Genomic DNA, 18,569 nt, shown 5'->3' with positions numbered 1-18,569 from the left:
TAAAAGAGAGAGGGACACCAGTACCAAAGGGATAGGGTACCACAACTGACTTTCGTCAAAAAAAAGATTCCCTTTGGGCACCTTATACTAGAAACAACAATTCTTTCAACCACATAAAACAAACATTAATATTTGTTTTTTGACGAGAATCTCACCAATGTGAACTATGCTCTATGTATTGACTTGATAAAGTAACTTGTCAGCGAGATGAACCTGGCCCCTGTATCCATCCTGTACTTCATCACAGTCGGTCTAAACTTGCAACTTTTTCTTGGTCCATCATGGCCAGATACCTGCGAGTGCCACTTTGTTCTTTTTGGCACTACTTTTACCTTAAATGTAGAATACTAATGTCTCTGGTCCTACTGAATGGATTTTGTTCACTTTAGTTTCACTGTCAGAAGTGTAACACAAGCCCTCACAGGCGGGGGCCTCAATCCTTCAGGAGACACAAATCCTTCAGGTGGCCCATTCATCCCTAAGGGCAATGAATACCTGTGAGATATGGGATATATTGAGCCCCTCTTCACATTCTGCAAGGTGACCCCATCATTTTGACTTACTGGTCATTTAAGAGATTAAAATATTGTTAACTTTCCTAAATTGATTTGAGTTTATTTCCCACTTTATTACTGTTTGAATGCTGCATACATAGTGTATGCTTTGCCTCTAATAAAAGCCTGCTTTTGTGCCAAGCTGCATAGGTTTATTTAGTGACTTTTGTGGTTCACCCTATCAAGGATTCAAGTATTGTGTTCAATCAATCAATAAAGCTTTATTCAATTGTGGACAAACAATCATAAAAGCATAGTAACAACATTTCATATATAAAGGTTCATATAAAAATACATTTACTGAAATTAATTGGAATTCAGTAAGAAGATAGAACATTATGAAACTCAGCCATCTTGCCAAGAATTTAAAAAGAAGCCAATCAGCAGAGGAGCATTTGTTTTCTTTGACACAGAACTTTTTTGAGAAAGATTACCATCCTAAAAGCACTGTGCACATTGTCAAGTTGTTATAGTGCCAAAAGAGCAGGTTGACATTGACGAAACACAAACCATTTTAACACGGGGACAATACTCATTCTCCTGCCATAAGAATAATATCTACAGAAAACAGTAATGTGGATCGTAGTTTGACTAGAGCTGTTATCACAGGGGCACACCTGGAGGTTTTGAGACCAGTCATTCTGTTTAGGAAAGGTGACTAATCTGTGGAAAACACCCAATCGGATTTCGGTTAGTAGAAACCTGTCATATTCACTCAGGACAAAGGTGAGTTAGGGTTGAATATTAAAAGTAATTAAAACCAGTTGATTGTGTGAGACAGAAGGTTTTGCAATTTCAGATGATAGCCGGGCATGACAAGCCCTTTGTTTTTAAACCCTTCCTAGTTATTTTCCTGATGACACTGAGATTAGTACAGTACTCTAGGTAATCAAGATCTTGTAGGAATTTCCGAACTTAGCTTATCCATGGAATCCTCAGAGCCCCATCCAATTTCATAACATCCAAAATGATGTCTCTATTTAATTTTGTCTTTTCTTTTGTCCAGAGTCTGTGCCATAACAGCACAGGCTCATTCTTTAATAAGTCTGAAATAAAGGGGAGGCCCAACTCAACATGACAGATACATGCAGAAGTGCCGTTCGGGACAGATACAATATATTTTTAAAAACAGTTTTCTACTCTTTGGCTGGGTAACATGTCAACTGGTCCCCAAACCCCAGTCCCATATACTGCTGCCGATTTTGCTTTATATATCTTGATAAGCTCCTGAGGTGGTCTTTTGCCTAGTTTTTTGGTAAAAGCGCTAAGGGCAGATGTAGTATGCAGTAATGCAAATTTTTTCGCGTACACTGCCTGTGACCAGGAGTCATTGTGGGCAAAAAGAATGCCTAAATATGATTTTTTTTTTATAATCCCAATCTTTTTTCCTGTCACAAACATGTCTTTAAGTTTTTTGATGCCAGTTCCGCAGCGCAAAATAAAGGTCTTAGAAGAATTAACTCTTAGGCCTAGCTCATTCATAAAATTAATAAAATTATCCCGTACCCTCTGAAGTCTACTTGGTTTTGGGACATCAACACCGCGTCATCTGCATATAAGAGGGCTGGAATAGGTTGTCCCGCCACTTGGGGAAAGTCATGGTTATCTTTTAGAAGGGCCTCCCCCAAACCGTTTAGCTACAACTTAAATAGAAATGGAGCCAGAACGCAGCCTTGCCTGACTCCACTCTGATCGGGAAGGGAGCCGAGCGCTCACCCTGCAGACCGTAGCACACTTGTGCATTGGCATCACAATAAAAACGTTTACATAATTAAATAAATAGGGAATCAACTCCCATCCCTTCTAAAATTGACCAAACTTCATTATGAATCACGCAATCAAATGCAGCTGTAAGGTCAACAAAGGCTAACATTAAGTTACCTACCTTGGCCCTGGTATATTTGTCTACTAGGAGAGACAGATTCAGAGCCTGCTTAACAGTTCTTACACGACTCGAAAACCGTATTGGAGGTCCGACAGGACAGAGTTCCCCTCCGCCCAGTTCTGAAGGCGTTCCAATATTATTCTACCCACTACTTTAGTTATGGAATCCAATAATGAGATGGACCTGTAATATGCTGGGTCTTGTCTGTCCCCCTTTTAAAAATGGGGACAATGGTAGATACCACCCAGGAGGGTGGGAAGGCTGCACTGCAACTAGCATTTAAAACCTCTGTCAAAAGGGGTCCCCACAAAATAGTATTTGACTTAAACAAGTCTACTGGCACCCTGTCTGGTCCAGGAGCCTTACCTTCTTGGTAACAGACAAGGACCGCTCTCCCTCATCCAGGGTAAATGATGTGCTAGCTTGGGGGAGGAAATTCAAATTACAAACGTCTAGGGCGGGATTGTCCATCGTAGGAGGGTTTCTCTCGCCCTGATATACTTTGGAGTAATGCTTAATCCATTGCCCCTCAGTTATTGCTATTTCAAGTGATGGGCCCTCCTCTCTGGACAAGAAAGGGGCCCTAATGACTTTCCAACAAGACGCGCTATCGTTGAGCACTGAGGCAGAAAGTAGTGAATCCCACACCTCCTTTTTTTTAGTGGCTCTCCTGTCCCTGATAGTTTGCTTATAGGCACCTCCAGCCGCCGTTACATCAATCTTATTTCTCTGTGTTTCATGTAACTCCTTTTTTATGTTAGAATAGGCTTGGGTGCATCTAGAGTCAAACCAGCCATTATGGGGGCCCTTGGTGCTTTTGTATTTAGTGAGAGACTCTCTGACCATGTTACAAATAACTTGAAATGAGGCTAATATATCTTCTGGAGTGGCTATTTCACTCAGGCATGCCTCAAATGCTAGTTTACTTCTACCCACCGCTGTTTTGACTATTGCAACTCGGTCCACCGTAGTCCAACGCAGTGAGAACCCATTGGTACTCTCTATGGAAAATGTCCTAGAAGATAGTTATTCTTTCTCGATCTTGAAGTTATATTAAGCGGTAGCGAGAACGCCAGGCATAAAGGGGAAGTGATCGCTTAGGAAATTATCGGACACATAAAAGGAATGGAGGGAGTGTGCGTGTCTTTCGGAAACTAAAACATAATCAATAGCGAAGCAAAGATCCATGTCATTAAAGGTCGAAGGCATGGAGACAGGGTCTGGGCACAATTCATTAGCAAATCTCAAGTCGAGGGAAAAAATTAGCTTGTTAAATTGTTCCCCCAAAACTGTCGAAAATGAGACACACACGCCCCATCGACATTTAGTGCTTCACGTAAGTTGTCCCCAGCATTCATACATAAAGTGCAATTAAAATCTTACGCCAAAACCAGCATCGAGTCTTTACTTATGCCAGCATTTGTCAGCATTTTGATCATCTTTTGAATCACAGCTCTTCGGGAGCGATATTATAATAAAAATGAATGACAGCGATGGATAGCGTGGAGTCTAGGTCCAATATAACTAGTTGATAGCAGTTGTCATGTGCAAGTGACATTATCTTTTTGAAATTGGTGTCGCTTGATATATATATATACATATATACAAAGAACACCCTTAGCCCTACCTCTCAGACTACTAACTGCTGGAGTGTGATAAGTCCTGAATCCATTCAGATGAACCGCCTCCTTAGTCCAAGTTTACTGAAAGCACAGGATCTTGAACTGGCTAATAAGTATTCCCCACAAATGATTATTTAGCTTGGTAGAGATGCCAGCGATGTTCCAAGAGAGAAGGTTACAATTGTCAGCTTTACTACTCTCAGAGTAATTAACTGTGGCTATCCCAGTTAATTCTCTAACATCTTATTAGATCGTAAAGAAACATTTAGGCAGTCCGGGGGCTTATCCGCTGTAGTAGTCTTCACCTCTGTCGATCTTTGGACCACCTTACTATCACATGTATTGGTACAGCTGGTTGAGAGGCCATCTATTCCCATGCTACAAACGCAGGAATTTCACCCATCACTTGACCCTTCCACTGCAAAATTTGGGAATGTCCAAGTTCGTGTATCCAGTCAGTCTATGTCCTTCAACGAACGCAAAGCGTTGAATCGATTAGACACTGGAATCGAGAATCTGGGCTCCCCAGAATCCCTAGGATTACCTCCCATAAGGGTAAGGCAACGGGATTTAAGAAAATTTGGTGGCTTATAAAAGTAACCTAATGGTAGGATGTGTATATCACTAGGGTTAAAGGGCCCACTATTGTGTTCATCATTTGAGTGGTATGTCCACCCCTCTCGACTAACAACTATGTCTTAGAATGTGTGTTCCTTCTTTTTTGTCCATGGAACTAGTTAAGGTGATTTCCAGGGTAGTTATTTTATGAATGCAAAAAACTCAGAAAGATACAAGAGTTGGTTCCTTGAGTAAAAAATAAAAGTACTGCCATTGATCAAAAGAACTGGGCCATTTACTTAATAGATTCATTACAGTCAAGATACCAGGGCAAGTGCCAGTACTCAAAAAAGTAAAGTTGAATGGTCCCAAGAAATACTGGAAATAAAAAACAAAACATCTTCTGTGTCTCTGGTTCTAGGTATTTTTGTTTATTTCTGGGTTTATAGTAGGCCTAGTGAAAAGTAACTTCCTCAAGGCTTAAAGATTTCGTAGTTGGGAAGCATCAAAACCGGTCTAGAATGTTTCATGAACGAATAGGTTGCGTAACCTTAATTTAGAATCTTCGGTCCGAAGATACTTTTCCTGAGCACCCCAGACTTCCGTGCCGTGAGACGGCTTCCTAAGGGCCTATTACAGCTCTCATTGCCTCAGCCAAAGACGACCTATCGGGGCTTTCTGCAGTCCCCTCTGTTTCAATGAAAGATTCATCACAGAGACACCCAACGCAGTATTCTACCGCTGTACTTGCACAAAGGATTGATTTGAATTGTAAATATTAGTAACACTCCTGGGAAACATTCACTTTTTTATGACATCTGGGGTAGAGCAAGTTTACTCACAGGGCTGGAAGGCAATCCATCTTTTAAATTAAGGTTAAGCAACCTATTCGTTCATTAAAAATTCCAGACCGGTTTTGATGCTTCCCAACTACGAAATCTTTAAGCCTTGAGGAAGTTACTTTTCAGTAACGAAACACGCATCTGCTGCCTGTTTCATCTTTTTGGTATTTCAGCACAGAAGAACTTTCAGCAACAATTTTTGGCATCATGAACTATCACAAAGGACTGTACAGATATTAATTTTGCTTAACAAGATATTAAAACATCAAAGGAACTTCACGTTTTGAATGTTCTCTTTATATGGTTAAATATTGGTGCTGTTTATATGAGCAATTGGTGTTCGTGACTCTTTAAACAGGTCAGGACAGGGAACAAACTTCCTTAGAAGCACTTGCTTCTATGATAAATAAGCATTTGAGTGCCCAGGTACGACAAATTCTTAGAAGAGTAAAAATGACTATTCCCACTCCAGTGAGTGCAACAGTAGGGAAAGTGATGGCTGGAGGAGAGGGGAAAATTACTATTCCCACTCCAGTAAGAGAAACAGTAAGGAAAGTGTTGGATAGCGGAGAGGAAACAATAACTATTTCCACTCCAGTAAGAGAAACAATAGGGAAAGTGTTGGATAGCATAGATGAAAACATTACTAATCCCACTCCAATGAGTGCAACAGTAGGGAAAATGCTGGATAGCAAACAGGTAAAAATTACTATTCCCAATCCAGTGAGTGCAACAGTAGGGAAAATGCTGGATAACAAAGAGGTAAAAATATCTATTCCCTCTCCAAAGAGTGCAACAGTAGGGAAAGTGCTGGATTGCAGAGAAACAAAAATTACTAATAACATTTAAGATTATTTTTTAAATATCATAAAAATAAATAAACAATATTGAAAAAATATACATTTAAATATATTAAACATAAAATAAACACATATTTTAATATAAATTACATATAACAAAAAGCTACAAATATTATATACAATAAATAAATAAATACATTTCAAAACAGTAATTATTTAAAAGGAGTGAATATTAACAAAATTATGTAAAACATAAATGTATTTATATTGTTTCCCACCCTAGAACACCACACCAATAAAAAAACACTTAAAACGTTTTATAAAATGTATGTCCATAATTAACAAAATTCAAAATCAATTACAAATATTATTAATAAAAAAATAATAAACATTCATTAAATATACATGTTTTAGCAGTATATTATCCAAAACACACACCTAAAACTAATTTCACAATTACCATATTTAATTTCTAATGAATAATTTAAATTAACTTTTTTAACAATTACACCTATAAACACCACAACATACACCAAAAACTATTTTCAAAATGACCATAATTAATAACTGATTAATTATTTAACATAATTGACAACTAATTATTAAATCATCAATTAAAAATTAAATATGTGCCACCCTTCCCACTGTTTACACCTATACATACCACAACACACACCTAAAACTGATTTAAAAATTACCATATTAATTACTAATTAGTTATTTAAAATTAATCAAAACAACTAATTATTAAATCATCAATAAAAAATAAATTACTTCCCACCCTTCCCAGCACTTACACCTATACATACCACAACACACACCTAAAACTGATTACACAATTACCATAATTAAATACTAAATATGTATTTAAATTTAATTAACTAATTATTAAATCATCAATTCAAAATAAAATACTTTCCACATTTTACACCTATACATACCACAACACACACCTAAAACTAATTACACAATTACCATAATTAATTGGCAATTAATTAATTAAAATGTTTTAACAAATTATTAATTAATTCATAAAAAAATACTTTCCACATTTAACACTATAACATCTCAATTAAACAAATAGTACAAAATAAAAATTATTCAACAAATTTAATATAATTAAATTACTTTCCACACTATTCCCCTATGAACCCAGAACCCACTATGGTACTAAAAACACAAAATAAAAATAAAAAAAATAATACCTACTAAAAATAATAAATACATTTAGTATAATTAAGTTACTTCCCACCCTATTCCCCTATAAACCTACAACCAGCTACTGTACTAAATACACAAAATAAAAAAAATAAAAATAATAACTACTAAAAATGTAATACATATAATAAAAACACAAACAATTCTTTTACAAAAAAACACATCACATACATATAAAATATATACTAAAATACATAACATTAATGAAAAATCGATAATTTTAACAGCCATATTTTTGCAAACGATGTTAAGCACTTCAATATTTTAAACAACGATATTACTTACCTAACAATCAGTATTCTTGACTACGATATTTTTTGTTGCAATATTTCTGACCCACGATATTTTTACCTCGATATTGGTGCAAGTCGATATTTATACATTGATATTAAGGCTCTGCACCGTGCCAGCTTTCACCTGTGCTACCTTTGAAAATTGAAACCATACATCATAACCTCAGACCTTAAATTGGCAGTCGAATCCACAATCATCTCCAGGATCAAATATGGCTGTATGACACTAACAGGATTACCCAAGATCTCCACAGCTCCACTAAAAGTTTGTCTCAATACGACCGTGAGACTCATAACAGGTTCTACAAAATATGACAACATCTCTCCACATCTCTGAAGGCTCTAAACTGGTTGCCATATGAAACCATAATACAACGTATACACATCTGTATTACACACAATGTGCTCCACTACAAAACACCAATGTGCCTAGCTCAGAAAACTTAGATATCTGGAGGAGGCAGTTCTTCTCGGAGCACCAGAGACCTGATGCTGAAACGTCCTATCTTTCCGAAGAAAAAAACTCACGGCAGAGCATTTTCCGCAGCTACTCCTAGAATCTGGAACACGCTTCCACCGAACACCAGAAGAATCCCGGCCACGTCAGTCTTCAAGAGGGAAGTAAAGATCTTTCTGATGAGCAAATGCCTTCCATATTCAACTACAACTCAAACACATTATTGTCAGTAAGCTAATGTGTGGCCTAGACATTCTGGGTATCGAACCCGCTCTCTCCAGAATGATCCCAAGATTTTCATACCAGCCTCCGCAACTTATCAGGGAGTTGTTTACTAAGTGATTAACCCCTTAGCAGCGGGGGTAATTCGCCGGCTGTGCTGCGGGCGAGCACAGCGCCCCGTGCTCATGAAGAGCTCAGCTGGTCATGAGGCACAGTGCGCGTGTGCTCATGACAAGCTGAGCTTGGCTCATGACGAGCTCAGATCGTCATGAGCACCAGAGCACCATGCCTCATGACGAGCTGAGCTCGTCATGAGCATGGATGGAGTTAGACAGATGCCTATGCCCCCGATTAACACTAATTTGTATAGCGGCAGACCTTTCTAATTATTGTGCGTGAACTTATTTTTTACCTTCGTATAATCAATTGGTACATGAGTTGTATTTGGATGGAATTGTTTCATTTCATTCTATCAATGTAATAGTTTTATTTGTGATATGATGACTCCATACCATGTTTATCGTAACTCTAGATGCAATGTAATTGTGAAGCTCTCTGATACCCAACAGGTCATGTTCACGCTATAGAAAGCACTGAAAAAGTAAATGGTTATATTTTGCCAGAACAGCCGCAATTCAGCAGCGGCATGAATGTATAATTAATGAAGCAACCAAAAGCAGTGGTTTTCCACATAAAATAATAATAATGTACAGAAGCACAGTTCAACTTCTTATGTAGTTTTAAACTAGTTTATTTTATGGATTTTTAGTCAGGCCGTTGGATTTATTTAAGGAAAACATGTTCTATAGCACAATGGCATTAATACAAAGCTGTAATCTACATCTTGAATGCATATAAGTGTATCATAAGCCATTTCCTCTGTACTGTTGGGAGATATTCCTAGTTATTATGACCGCACAGCTTCAGTGGCTGTCGTACTGGACGGTAGGTCGGCACACCGGGGAGACCCACACTATGCAGGGCCCTATTCCCGACCCGAGCTCCGTTGGCTATTACTCCCGGGCACCAACCCCCGCCGGACCTATCCCTTGCAGGTATCGGTGGCACGCCAATGTATGCAACGGATCCATCGCATCGCGGCAGGGACCCCGTGCTACTCCCCACGGCTGCCGCTGGTCAACTGGACAACCAGAGAAACTTACTTCACGCCCACAATGCTCTGTGCGTGGACTGCATCCGAGGTCTCGGAGGCGGAGGGGTTGTTCGCGGAAGGGCAGCTTCGCCCATACGAACAGCTGATGGAGGACTATGACATCCCCCTGGACAGTTTCTAACCCACCGACAACTTATCACCGCCTTTCGCCCACATTATGATCTTCACCTCGGCGAACCCGCGACACACCCAGTCGTCCACACCATCCTGTACATGGGCATAGGCCTTACTCACTTTGAGAGCCACCTGTGAGGACGAATTCGGACGCTAGTTACATAACGGGGAGTGGGCCAGGGTGCTAGAATTCCCTAAGAAGGTGTCCAGAAACACGAGATTCAAGAACATTCAGTTTTACATCTTACACAGAGCATATCAGACGCCAGCACGACTCCAGCGCTTCTACCCCGATACTCAATTCCTCAGTCCTAGATGTCATTCACCAGAAGCACACTTCCTGCACATGTTTTGGTGCTGCCCGGCTTTACAGTCATATTGGTCCACCATACTCGCCTCTGTCCGCACACTAACGGGACTCGCAGACTTAGACTCCTGGGAAGCAGTTGCCCTGGGGATATTCCGTAGACCAAAGACACACAAAGTACAGGTCCACTTCGCGGCATTGTCCCAGCTTCTAGCTAAAAGAAACATCGCCATGCAATGGCGGGCAACTTTGGGACCCCCTCTGGAAGCATCGGTGGGGGCAGTACAGAAATGGCACTAGCGGAAGAGGAACTCCTGCGAGAGGAGGAAGCCAAGGGCCACCGCAAGCACCCCATATCCTTGGAGTGGTCCATGCTATCTCACCAGTTCAAACAGGTGCATGCGCGCCCAACCCCCGATACCTCCCAGTCCCCTCCCACGATCCAGATAACACCTACACCGCAATAGAGTCCATTGGCGGTGATTGCAGTTTGCGCCCCCGCCTCCTATCTCCCCCCTCTCTCCCGTCCACGTCCACCAGCAGTCACCTGAAAACTCCAACATGCACCGCCTGCTGCACCCTGACTGGAGGTACACTCTAACAGATAACCGCTGTACGCTCTATGCGCCCCCCCTCCTGGCTTGTAGCGGCAGCTGTCCAGACATTATCCATGATCCTGCATCCCGGACCTTGTCTCCACCCCTCTTCTTCTTCCCCTTCCTCTCCCTCCCCGTACCAAGGCCACGGTTTATTCCCCCCAGTTTTTTCCTTGGACTCACATCTGGACAATGTCAATTGTACTAGCATCCTCATCGTTCCAGGCATGAGGAAACAGGCTATTTTGTTTGTCTTTCGCTCATGGTGTATTCGTCTCACTGTGACGCTACCAAATGCCTCATGATGTACTGTGAGTACTTGGAAAATGTTAATAAAAAAGTATTTAAAAAAAATAGAGGGGAACATAAAGCACCTTAGTACATGGAAGTAATGTTATCCTTTTTGAACAACTGAATCCCGACAGGTGTGCATGTCACTGATAAATTATTACTCAAAATTCACTGTATGTAAGATAAATTAGTCGAAGTGCAAGGCTTCACTAATCAATGCGACCACTACTAAAACATTGTTAGGAGCATTACATTCTAAATAGATTAAATCACAGTGAAAATTCCGGGGAATAAAAAGGATACGAAAATGTGATCTGTGGCAACATTTACACCTTTGTTGGAAAACATCCCTATAGAATTTTTAAAAGGTTTGAAATTACATTTCTCTCTTTGGGAGAGTGTAAATTGTAAAAATGAATTTTGCTCCTAGGTTTAATTACATCCTTGGGATGACACCAAGTCCATCAAGCATTTTAAGGACCATTCACAATAATAGCAAAAGATATGTATTGGGGACAAGGAACCCCGAGTAACGCCCCTGAGATTTCACACAGCTCCTGCAGCAGGAAGCATGCACTTTCCTCATATAGAATCGATGGAACTGGCTAGGACATCAGTTGGCATTCCTCTACTGCATTCCACACACTATGCATGACAAAGTGCATACAAATTGATTACAATTTCTGAATCTATACAGCAGAAAGCACCTATATGGCAGAGGGTAATAAACTTAACAAGTCTTCCTGGGAAGGTAAGAGGATTACAATATAAACCATCTACTTTCAGAACAATATTAAATCATTCCACACACTGATGCAAGAATATGGACTACCACAAACACGATAGGGAAGATACCTCCAACTGCCTCTCTATCTAGGCCTAACTCTAGAAACATTACCCAAAACTCTCCCTAGATACCCCATTCTCCACTACACAAAAACGTGGAAATAATAGAAGGGTATAATAGTAAGCCTTTACTCAAGCCTATTTGCTAATATTTTCTCATAGGAAATTAAATGCTAGACATAGTGATATACGTCACAATGTTTAACTGTAACTAATTACTGGAAGATAGTTTGGGACATGATCAAACTTGATTTAAAGACTGAAGCCCCTTCTGAGTGCTGGGGCAGCAGCGGTCCCTCCGTGCAGATTAGGATGTGACCGCCACCCTGGCGGTCACATCCTGTATATTTAACATTGCGGCGGGTGCTGCTTGAAGCAGCACATGCCGCAATGTTAAATAAACCATGTTTACCTTTGTGTGCACAAAGCTGCAGGCACTGCGTGGTGCCTGCCGCTTCATGCACGCAAAGGCAGGGGGTACCATAGGTAACCCCTATGTGCACCCCCCTTCTCCCCTGGGGGCCCACAACGGGTCCCCAAAGAAAAGTCTGTATGCCTTTCCACAGCGGAAATGCCGCCGTGGAAAGGCATAGGACCACCGCCATCCTAATTTGGCTGGCGGTGTCTGATAGACACCGCCAGCCATGTTAGAGCTTTTCTGCCACGGTCGTAAGGCGATCGAGGCGGAAAAGCGGCAGACGGAAAACAGATCCCCCAGCCATCCTAATCTGGCGGAGGTCTTTTTGCTGTCCGCAGCGGTTAATCTGCATCCTCCGGGCCGGCGGTGTCTTCCGCCGGCCCGGAGGATGCGGATTAACCGCAATCCTAATGAGGCCCTTAGTGCGCTGCAGCCAACTTTCTTATAGCACAGTCAGTTTATGCTCATGTTCATAGAACGTCTGCCCATGCTTAGGCTGCATAGCCTGCATTGCCCTCATTTCAATTCTGTACAAATCTTCATTTGGCAAGAATGTCCTGTTTGTACTCCATTGTAGATGCTGACCTGTATGCGTGTGCCTGCATGTTATTTTCACCAGGTCAAAGTAGATGCAAATTATAAGGCCAAGATGAACAAACGCTAAGCTGCACATATTGAAATGTAGAAAATCTATGCAGCTAATTCATTATTCCTCATCCCAAGGTTCCAAACAGAAAGATGCCCTAGTTGCACACATTTTAATATGATATGCTGCACTTTCATTTTTTGCAGCTGGGCGGTTTGAACTGCGCAGCCCTCACAATGAGGGCGTGTGTATGAGTTATCTTTGTGAAACAGCGTGTACCAGAAAAATAATGAAAAACAGATTATTTATAAATCTAATGCATCTTCAAATTATTAGGAGTGTCATTATGAGATCATCTAAATGGATGACTATTCATGAATCATACAAAGTTACCTCTAGGGAAAACACTACTTGTGAATCTATTAAAATGTAAATGTGTTGGTATTACAAAGTACCTGGGGATTGTTCCAATGGCAAAATACCATTGTATCTAAATATCTGAAAGGAGATTAATGGAAAGGGGCGACCATTCGGTCCCCCCGAACGTATGGTGGAGTACCTTGATCCCCCCGGGAAGCCATCTTGGGCGGAAGGCGAGTCTCGGCTGGTATGCCCGAAGCGGCGTAGCCGGGGCGCGCCTTTTTCCCGCCCTAGAATGGGCTGTCCTAGACACTGACGCGGCCGGCCACGCCCTCGGAGGCAGGCGGGGGCGGGTTTACGCCCGCCCTGAAGACGGATAAAAGGAGCGGAAGCCAAGAAAGCATCCTCTTGTTCCTGTGCTCTGAAGCTGCACCTCCCCGCTGCACGTGAGCTCGAGACGGAACGAAGAGCCAATTTTGAGCGTTGTAATCTTTCTTTTGTCTTACAGATATCCCGTCCGAGAATGCCTAAGAAGGTCGGAAAGCGGGTCGGTACCGAGCAGATGCTCCGCATACTCATGAAGGAGATAGCCGATCTGAAGAAAAAGGTGGAGGCTAAGGACGGGGAGGGAGGACCGAAACGACCTTTGCAGGGAGCAGTCCCCGGTGGAAGGAGCAAGAGGCCCAGAAGGGGGGCACTTGGGGGGGACACCCCGGTTCCCGAGACCCCACGTGAGGAGCCAATCCCGGTGCCGAAAGAGGGGAATCCAATCCCTGTGGTAGTCACCCCCGTGAACAGGGATGATATGCCCCCCGAGTTAGCGGCACAATTGGCAGCGTGGTTGGGAAAAGATAGCGAGGGCGCCACGGCTGACGACGCCCGGGCAGTAATGAGGCAACTGCGAGAATCTAGGGAGGCTGCGAAGGCGCCATCTTCTGTTCCCCCACAGGTTCCGGCGGCTGAAGGTGCAGCAGGCCCAAGTTCGGCGGCAAGTGCAGGGTCTACTTCAGGTAAGCGGCCATTGCCGATTGCGGGGGAGGGGTCTGTACCTTCTCGAAGGGAGAAGATTGCACAGCATGTTCCACTAGAAATTAAGGAATTGATTTGGGCGGATAAGTATGTAAACATGTTTTCATTGCTTACCGACCATTACGAGATAGAGCATGTGAAGAGCCAAAAGGAGCTCATGCATCCGAGTGTTTGGCGCGCAAAGATGGCCGCCTTTAAACTTGACGAGAACATTGGTACTTGGGGCAGAGCGTGGGGCATATTTACCTCCATCATGGGCGAGCGCAGGCCCGAGTTGCTGACCGAGTTACCTATTTATCAGTCACGTATTATGGAATATTCTGTAGCATATGGGGGCAATCAGTGGTTCTGCTATGACAATCTTTTTAGGAGAGCTAAGGAACACGACCCATTGTTGACCTGGGATTGTTACGACTCCGTGTCATGGCAAAAAATGGAGAGTACAGGAATGTTGAAGGTACCATTGGTAGGGAGTAACGGTGGGGAATCTTCCCGCCAAAACTCCGGGACACCCTTTCGGACGGGTGCAGGTAACGAGTACCACTCGAAGCCGGGTGGCAACACAGGTAAAAGCGGGATCTGTTGGAATTTTAACAGAGGAAAATGTACGAGGCCCCAGGGGTCATGCAAATTCAGACATGAGTGTGGGGGGTGTGGGCAGCCATCCCATCCTGAGTCCGTGTGCAGAGCCAAAACGGGTGATAACGGTGGTAAGGGAGGCACCAAACAGGTCTGATATAGTCCGAGGGGCGCCTTTACCTACCCCGATTGATTCCATGGCAATGATTCCTTGGCTCAACGAATACCCGGATCATGCTTCCGCTGGGGTGTTGCGAAATGGGTTCTCATATGGTTTCCGCATCCCAGTGGGGGATTTCCAGGGTGTAGCAAACTGTAAGAATCAACTATCGGTCTTGCAGCATGCGGCGGTGGTACAGGTAAAAATTGGGAAGGAGGTGACTCGAGGTCGTGTCGCCGGCCCATTCGATTTGCCACCGGTTGCTAACTTTGTTTGTTCCCCTCTAGGGGTGGTCCCCAAGAAGGACCCGGGTGAGTTTCGGCTGATACATAACTTGTCAGCCCCACGTGGTCTTTCCGTGAATGACGCAATAGACCCGGAAGTGTGTTCAGTGCGGTACGCATCTTTCGATGAGGCCGTAGTTATGTTGAATCGCCTGGGGGCCGGGGCGCTGATGGCGAAATCAGACATCGAGTCAGTTGCTCCCGGTACACCCAGACGATCAGCGTCTTCTTGGTTTCATGTTTTCAGGGTCGCTATTACATGGATAGATGTATGCCAATGGGGTGCTCGATTTCATGTGCCTATTTCGAGAAGTTCAGTTGTTTTCTGCAGTGGGTATTCACAAGGAAGACAGGTTTTCAACATGTTATGCACTATCTCGATGACTTTCTGTTTTTGGGGGCAGCCGGGGATCCTGAGTGCGGACAGGCTTTACATGAATTTTGTGTCTTAATGAATCGATTTGGTGTGCCATTGGCGCCAGGTAAGACTGTGGGTCCTTCGACCTTGATCGAGTTTCTGGGGATCGAGCTCGACTCGGTAGAAGGCTGTTTTCGATTACCCAAGGAAAAAGTGTTGAAATTCAGGTTATCCCTTGAGACATGTATTCGTGCAACAAAAGTAAACCTGCATCAATTGCAACAGGTGGTGGGTCAGTTGAATTTTGCCCTAAGAGTAATACCAATGGCGCGCCCCTTTTCCCGCTCGATTGCACAAGCCATGGTCGGCCTGAAGGAAGGACATCACCGCACGAGACTCTCGGCAGAGGTTCGCCAGGACATGCGCATTTGGTTGGCATTTCTGGCGGATTTCAATGGTCGAATTGTCTGGAACAAACCAGCGGTGTCCTCCGAGGAGCTGGGGCTTTGGACAGATTCGGCGGGGAGTATAGGTTTTGGTGCCATATTTGGTACACAATGGTCGGCTCAAAAATGGCCGTCATGGTGGCATGAGTGCGGGTTGACGAGTAACATTGCTTTTCTCGAACTTTTTCCTATTTTGGTGGCCCTGAAAACGTGGCCCGGGGGTTTCCGTGATCACTCTGTGGTGTTCTGGTCTGATAACATGACCGTGGTTGAGTGTATCAATAGTCAGGCAGCACGATGCATATTGATTCTGAGACTGCTCAAGGAAATTGTATTGTTATGCATGCAACTGAATGTACTGTTTAGGGCAAGACATGTGCCGGGGGTGATGAACCAAGCGGCTGATGCGCTTTCTCGTTTCCGTATGCAGGCCTTCTGGGGTTTTCTGCCCACAGCGGACCCGGTGGCGGCACCCTTTCCCGAAGCTCTCTGGTCTCTCGGTGCCCCGAACTACAAAACCTCGTGGGAGAGAGTTTAGCACCCAGGACGAGGAAGGCATATGAAGGGGCGTTCCGTTCCTATTGGGCCTTTTTGGGTACTGCTAGGGGGGAGCTTTGGGGTCAGGAAGAGTTTGTAGTGAAATTTCTGCTCTCATTACATCAGGCAGGCAAATCAGTAGCTACGGCCCAGAGGCATCGGGCCGCCATTTCCTTTATGGCAAAGGCTCATGGGATCCAGGACCCGACAGCGTCTTTCATTGTGCAGAAAGCGCTACGTGGGTGGCAACGCCTTGAGGGTCGCAGAGTGGATGAGAGGCACCCGATAGGTCTGGATAGGTTGGCCCTGTTATCCTCCGTACTCCCTGCAACATGTTCATCCCAGTATGAAACTGTGTTATTCCGAGCCGCATTTGCGCTAGCATTCCATGGGGCTATGCGGGTAAGCGAACTAGTGGCAAAGAACAAGCGGGATACGATGGGGGGATTGTGCCGGGAGCACATTCAGGTCAGGGGGAGACGATGACGGTCTCATTTGTTAGGTCCAAATCCGATCAAGGAGCAATCGGGGACTGCGTAATCATTCAGAGGATCCCCGGTTCTTCCATGTGCCCTGTGGTATGTGTAGAGGACTATTTTTCACAGAGGGTTGCAGCATGGGGGGGGACCTTCTTGAGACACGCTGACGCCACCCCACTGACGAGGTTTCAGTTCCAGAGGGTGCTGGCGATGTCGATTTCGGCCACGGGCTTGAACCCCGGCGAGTTCGGGACCCATTCCTTTCGGATAGGGGCTGCTACTGAGGCTACAGCCAGGGGTCTGAGTGTGGAACAAGTAAAACGTGTGGGGCGTTGGTCCTCGAACTGTTATAAAAGGTATGTGCGTTTGCACATGTTGTGAAGCTGTAATGATATACTCACGCTTCTTGTTTCTGTTTGATTTTCAGTTACGCAAGCTTACGCAGCGGGGCGGACTGTACAGTCGACCCGACTCCTGGGGACCAGCGGTCAGAAATCACCGTCTGCGAATAAGGAGGTTTGGGTCGTGGGCCACTCATATGTGAGGCGTGCCGCGGACGTATTCAAAGCAGGTGATATGATTCACGTGGCTGGGGAATACGGGTACAGGGTGTCCTTCTACGGAAAGGGCGGGCTCTGTATTGACCAGTTTCAATTCTTTTTTGAGGGTTTGTTAGAGCGGACAAGGTCACCGCCGTCTATAATCATAGTCCATCTTGGGGGTAACGATCTGGTGGCCACTGGTAGACGACTTCTTCTTGAGGCAATGCTTTCCACAGTAAGTTGGTTGGCAAGAAGAGCTCCAGGGTGCACAATTGCATGGTCCCATATGATCCCACGGAAAGTGTGGCGGGGGGCTATTTCGGTTACTGCTCTGAATCATTCAGTAAAGAAAATAAATAACAAAGTGAGTAGACTGTTTCGTTCAAATACACTACATTCTGTTTCGCATGGTTGTATCAAAGGGGACAGTATGTATTTGGGGGACGGGGTTCATTTGTCCCGGGTGGGGAATGAGTTACTCATAGGAGACTTCGTAGCCTGGTTAAGGAGTTTACAGCATGACCTTTAGGTAGGAGTTTTTGTGGGGGGTCCGGATAGCCAGTCAACTATCCGGCCTGTGGCGGTAAGGTCATGATCGGTGAGCAGTAATTGGAAGATCCCTATGAGGGGGCGTCACCCATTACGGATGGGAGCGCTCGGGGGAGGTGGCCAATTGGCCCCTCAACGGGGAGGCGGTCCCGTCTAAGGAGAGGCCGCCGGAAGGAAAGGAAAGGTGGTCAAGGCCCCTTCCTGGATAGGAGGGGCTACGGCCCGTCCTGGGGAATTTCCCGGGGCCAGGACATCTGCGACGGCAGATGGGTAAGTTGTGTGGGGTGCGGGAGGGGGTTTACGCTACCTTTTAGACACCTCACACGAGTCCTCGAACGACCGTTAAATGGCGTCGAGTTTATTGGGGCCCCCGTCAAGAACAAAGGGAAATTGGTAGACGCACTTGAGGTACGCCTCTGTGCGGTCGCTCCTCTCACAAGTGAGGGGGGTATTTCTGGTTTAG

Source organism: Lissotriton vulgaris, unplaced genomic scaffold (genome assembly GCF_964263255.1).
Source record: "Lissotriton vulgaris unplaced genomic scaffold, aLisVul1.2 SCAFFOLD_288, whole genome shotgun sequence".
Taxonomy (NCBI): Eukaryota; Metazoa; Chordata; class Amphibia; order Caudata; family Salamandridae; genus Lissotriton; species Lissotriton vulgaris.
Note: the sequence above shows the minus strand (reverse complement) of the source record.